General features: G+C 37.4%; 1 protein-coding gene across 11 annotated transcripts in view; it reads right to left on the bottom strand.

Annotated features, from left to right (window-relative positions):
* LOC127969021 (NACHT, LRR and PYD domains-containing protein 3) overlaps positions 1 to 1,137 on the bottom strand; it is a 95,245-nt gene extending 94,108 nt beyond the window's left edge. For all 11 annotated transcript variants that reach the window (XM_052570667.1, XM_052570660.1, XM_052570652.1 and 8 more), the window contains exon 1: positions 991 to 1,137. The gene's annotated coding sequence lies outside the window, so the exon portion shown is untranslated. The remainder of the gene's footprint in view (positions 1 to 990) is intronic.
* Positions 1,138 to 6,000: the final 4,863 nt, after the last annotated feature.

Below are 6,000 nucleotides of genomic sequence, written 5' to 3' on the forward strand. Positions count from 1 at the left end.
GATATCTTCTATCACCATTGCACTCGTGTCTTGCACAAGAGAGCCGCATGTTTAGAAAACCATGTAAAATTAATATGTTCAACTTTTTAAAATATCTCAAGAATGTATGGTGGGTTACCCATCCCACTGCCTCTCATGTGTTTAAATGAAAAATTTACTCAGTGTGATTCACCCCCTTTGTATTAAACTATGCATGCATACATGATGCTGTTTTGTTTATAGTTAAGCAACTTAATTATAGTTTGTTTATATACATTATTTTAAATATTATTTACTTCAAAGTCATGTTTCTAATGGTTTGAATAAACATCATTAGTAATTTGCTCGATAAGCCCTTAATTGTGGCCTCAGGAGAGAAGCCAAAAGCTTTTCTTCACCCTAACTGAAATTATGCATTTTAAATTCGAATTTAATTCAAAGTTTTATAATATATAAGTACACAATTCGAATTTAGTTTTTCAGCCATTTCAAAAGCCCTATCACGCACCTGATGGTTTTACCGCTGATTAGATAACGGGCTTTATACTGACTAGATGCGCATTATTCATCTGCCAATTGTGCACCCCTAATCATAACTGGACACTGAGCGACATTTAATATTAGAAAAAGTTACTTTCTGCTCACTTATGCAAAAATTTTATCGTAAGTCTTTTACTTTTATTTTATTTTCAACGTCATCAATCAAACAAAACACTTTAAAGAGTTTTTACAGCAGAAATACATTTTGTAATTCAGGATCAAACTCTCAGTGAAGCTGATCTACAGATGTTTAAATCTGTATTTCCTCCATTACTATTTATTTCCGACTGTAAATAATCCGTAAATAAACCTAAACTAAAAGCAGAATCTAGAGCTCGAGATCATTATAATCCTAAAGATAAACTATACAAGCGACACAAATCACTAAATGTGTTAAAGATCGCATTTAACAAACGAAAGAGGAAAACTACAATATTATGAACTGTATCAGAAGCAGAAAAATGAACGTACCTTAATGTGATGTTTATTACATACAAGTCTTCAAAACTTTCTTATGTTCCCGTCGAGTTCCTCAACTCATGTGAGCTGCAGCAAAACAGACGCGTCAAAGGCGCATTGATGCATTAACATAAATGGTCAAGGGCTTCGTGGTCTTCTTCTTTGAGGGTTAACGGTGACCAAGAGTGTTGCTTTACCGCCGTCTTCTGGATTATTCTCCTGCAACGTTAAAGGCACTTTGCTGCCCTTCTCAGTCCATTTGATATCCTCAGATGAAGTCCAGTTCGGAGTATAAATTAATAACAGTTTTTGTTGTTTCATAGTCCACTGCTCAGAATCAGTGTTAAAGTGAGAATTGAGTTCTGTGACGGAGCAGCAATGATAAGGTACTTTATGAACCTCAGAAACACAATCATAATATTCATTTTCTTAAAGCTGTACAGATGTATTTGACTGAGTGTATTTTGTCTGCTAGGAGATGTGAGATAGATAGATAGATAGATATATAGATAGATAGATAGATAGATAGATAGATAGAATTAGTGGAGATTAAGTAATTTACACAATTTATGTAGCATTTCATATTTGTTGTTGTTTTTTTTTTTGTCCTATTTTGTCCTATTGCTTTGCAATTAGTTTATTATCCTTATTTCATCACTGACCGTTTATTTATCTTCAGTGAGCTTGAGTTTTTCTTTTTTTGTCTCTTTTTAGGCTTGTATTAGTTTGATATAGACATAGATGACAAGAATTGTGAAAATTATATAGTATCAGAGATTGTAATATAAAAACCTTTTTAAAAAGAAAAATATATATCAGAGTATAAACAGGAATCATGGAGTTAAATTTAATACCTTAAGACCTTTTTTAAGACTCTTTCCATATATTTTAAGACCCCGCCACTTCTAGTTTTATCCAGTTACATCAGCTACATTTTAACCTACATTTACTATATTTTGATTGTAAGATAGTATGACTAAACATATCTACTCTGTGATGACTCCTTATCAGTATAATTCAGAAGGAGATAATGAAGCACAAGATAATGAATTGAGTGACAAACCAATGCAACCCAAGAAACAAGCTCTCCGTGCTAACAGGACCATGAGTTCAAACAGTATATTTAAAAGATGTATTTGTAACATCAAGTCTTATAACTGTCTGCAAACCACAGCTGTTTTGCAAACACCCGATTGATCAGACAGTTTAGCTGTGATTACAGAGTGCTTGATTTGATGCAGACTTGACAGAGTCAGTAATACTGCACCTGATCGTGTCTGAGTGATCATGGAAGGTAAAATAATGATCACAACTACAGTATTACATAATTTTTATTGTGCATCCCAATCCCATGCCAGTTAAAAACAGCCCAAAGTAGCACAATTACCATCTCCCAAATATAAAAGTCATTTCCATCCCAAAAATACATATTTTTACAGTCACTGTAATGCACATGGATCTTCTTACTAGTTGTGGTGAGTGGAGCGGGGCCGAGAGGCGTGGGAACGAGGAGTGAGGCCAGGTGTAGTGATTGGAGATGAGCTACACCTGCGCCCCACCGCCAGTATCGAGTCCCACGTAGGAGATGGAAGGATATAAAACTGGAGCGACTTTAGTGAAGGACGAGAGAGGACCAGGCCTGGGACATTATTTTATGTGTTTGCTTTTTATTTTGTGCGCCTCAGTCACAGTGAGGGGCTGGTGTGCTGTTTTGTATTTATTTTTGAATTATTAAAGTGTTTTGATTGTGCGCCGGATCCCGCCTCCTTCTTGCCGATGATTACAAAGGTCTTATCATTACACTAGTGTGGCCCAAAACATTTAGCACAGTTTAAGAAAGTAGATTGCAAAATGTTTCAGTTCAAGCATTTCAACCAACTTGAATTGAATTTGCTCCTCAACAGATTCTGAGCTCATTGACAAATCTAGATGTGATCCCTTCACACAGTGCACGCGCGATCACAAAATCGACAGTGAACTGTGACTGTCAGCACTCATTCAAAGGGATTTAAATTCCCCACATTGATATCTTCCACATGGATCCTAGGAACTTCCAGGGACAGCCGTGAAGCAGCTCAGTGCCTACAGCTATTTTATGAACGTGCCAGTGTTGAGACATTGCAAGCTGAACTGATCAGCCTTCCACGGCACTGGGAAAGACTGAAACAATCACTAATGGAGAACTGCAACATTAATGATGAAGCAGGGGAAGGCTCTGAGGTTCCTGATGAAAGTGTAGAGTTTGTGAGCAGATGTTGTTCCACATGCAAAACTGTCTAATATGCTGCTATCTCTTGTCTCAGTATAATCTGCTTACTGATGCTTATCACATCATTGGTTTGGGCTAAAAGTTCCTCCTATCTCCTATCCGATCTATTACTCAGGTTGCCTATGAGAGGACCTTCTTCACCCTGAAGTTAGTGAAGAACCTTCTAAGAACCTCCCTCAGTCAAAAGAACCTTGAATCATTCCTTTTGATGTCAACAGAGAAGGAGATTCTTATGGAACTTGATAAAGATGACATAATTGATAAGATGGCAGAGAACAGTGAGCTACTGTGCCGCCTACTGGTGTACTAGTAGTGCTCATTACGTTCTGTTTAGTCTTAGGCCCAAAAAACATATACTGGCATTAGAGCCTTTAATTATCATTCTGTATTAATGAGCTGCTTACTGACACACACACACACACACACATATCGGAAATATGCAGCTTACACATCCAGGAAAAAATAAACATGTCAACGCTGCCCCACGACTTTTATTCACTACATTATATTTTCCAGCAACGAGACGACACAATTGCTGTTTTTAAGTAAACTCACTCTAATAAACGCACAGATGCGAATACAAGCAACTTCCATTTCTCTTTCTCTCTCTTGCTCTCTCTCTCTCTCTCTCTCTCTCTCTTTCTCTCTTGAATAGGCAATATTTGAGAAAATGGCTTAGCGATTTTTTATTATTGGGGGGATTAGCCCCCATCTATGTCTACCGCAGTTATAGCTCTGATCAGACATATCCTGTGGCATTATCATGCAGTCTATAATGATATAACTTTAGCATATATTAGCAATTTTTGCAAACATTTCTTTGAGTAACATGACCGTTAATATGAACTCACAAATTAATGTAACATAAAACAATTTATAACTTTTTGTTGAAATCTTTATGCCAGAAAAACTTAAATTTATGTGTGTTTTTGTTTTGTTTTTGTTCGCTGTAGCAGCCATGTTGCAGAGATAATTCATACCCCTTCAATTTAAGTGTGTTCCCGAAAAATCTTAATTTGAAGGGCTATCTGGCCCTTCCCCTACCCCTACAACCAAAAGAGAATTGAGACACCCCTAAAGGGGAAGGGCTAAGGGGTAGAATTGGGATTGTGCCTAAATCCTGACTGGAAATCCTCACAGATACCATTTTTTCAAGAAGGAATATAATTGTGAATATAGTACCTAGGACAGAAAAGGGAGATCAGTCTATAATTAACTAATTATTTGGGATCAAGTTGCGTTTTTTTTTTATGAGAGGCTTAATAACAGTCAATTTGAAGGTTTTGGGGACATATCCTAATGACAGTGAGGAATTAATAATAGTCAGAAGAGGACCTATGACTTCTGGAAGCACCTCTTTTAGGAGCTTAGATGGTATAGGGTATAACATACATGTTGTTGGTTTAGATGATTTAACAAGTTTATACAATTGTTCCTCTCCTATAGTAGAGAATGAGTGAAACTGTTCCTCAGGGGGTCTATAGTGCACTGTCTAATGTGATACTGTAGCTGACGGCTGAATGGTTGCAATTTTATCTCTAATATTATCGATTTTAGAAGTAAAGTCATTACTGCTGTGATGTTTGGGAAATGTGATGCTTTATGTTTCATTAATTTAGCCACTCTATTGAATAAATACCTGGGGTTTATATTTGTTTTCTTTTAAAAGAGACGAAAAGTAATCAGATCTAGCAGTTTTTAATGCTTTTCTGTAGGATAGGTTACTTTCCCACCAAACAATACGAAATACCTCTAGTTTTGTTTTCCTCCAGCTGCGCTCCATTTTTCGGGCTGCTCTCTTTAGGGTGCGAGTATGCTCATTATACCATGGTGTCAAACTGTTTTACTTAAACTTCCTTAAGCGTAAAGGAGCAACTGTATTTAGAAAAGAGAGAGTCCATAGTTTCTGTCATCATCATCAAGTTGTTCTGAGGTTTTGGATATGCTAAGGAATTCGGATACATCACTACTTACAAGACTGTGATGTAAGCAAATGAGCAACTGTGGATATAAAAGGGCACCTGTAGAACACATTATCCTCTTTTTTGTCTTCAAGAGACCTTGTGTATGACAGACATGAGTCACGAAAGAGAAGGATGCGCTCACTGTTGCATTCGTGGTACTACTAGAGCAGAGGTCTGTACTCTAGATTTTTGCCAGTGTTTGCACAAGCACGTTCGCATTTGGGGGAGTTGAACAAGCTTAATGTGATGCATTTGCAGCAGTTTTGGTTTCCTCCACTTTTAAGAGCTCCTCAACTAGGTTGGGTGTTGATAGGTTTCCTATCGTTTAAGAGAGTTATCCTGCTGAAGCCTCTGCTCTTCATAGCTCTGCTTAGACAGCACTATTGCCTTGCAGGCTCCTTTATTTGTGAGCCTTGCTAACTTTAGCGCTGAGTGGTGTCAGTCCTCCTCTCGATCTAGAGAGTCATCATGCTGAAGCCTTCACTCTTAAGAACATGGGTCACCACCCCACTTTGACTGGCCCCCCAGCCCTTATGGCCCCCATTATTTGAACCGGCCCTATGAGGCAATCCCCAAAAGTCATCATGGCCTATTTTTTTTGTATTGCTTTTTGAAAAATAATAACATGTCTAAATCTGGCATTTTGTTGAAATTTTCAGTTAAAAATTTATATTTAGTTATAAAATAAACTATAGTATTTGCAGAATTTTCGTCACCCGACCTGCTTAAAATCAAGCAGTGACAGACGGTGCACGTGCACAACTGTCAATGTTCAGGACAGCAAAACAG

The sequence above is a fragment of the Carassius gibelio genome, chromosome A4, assembly GCF_023724105.1.
Source record: "Carassius gibelio isolate Cgi1373 ecotype wild population from Czech Republic chromosome A4, carGib1.2-hapl.c, whole genome shotgun sequence".
Taxonomy (NCBI): domain Eukaryota; kingdom Metazoa; phylum Chordata; class Actinopteri; order Cypriniformes; family Cyprinidae; genus Carassius; species Carassius gibelio.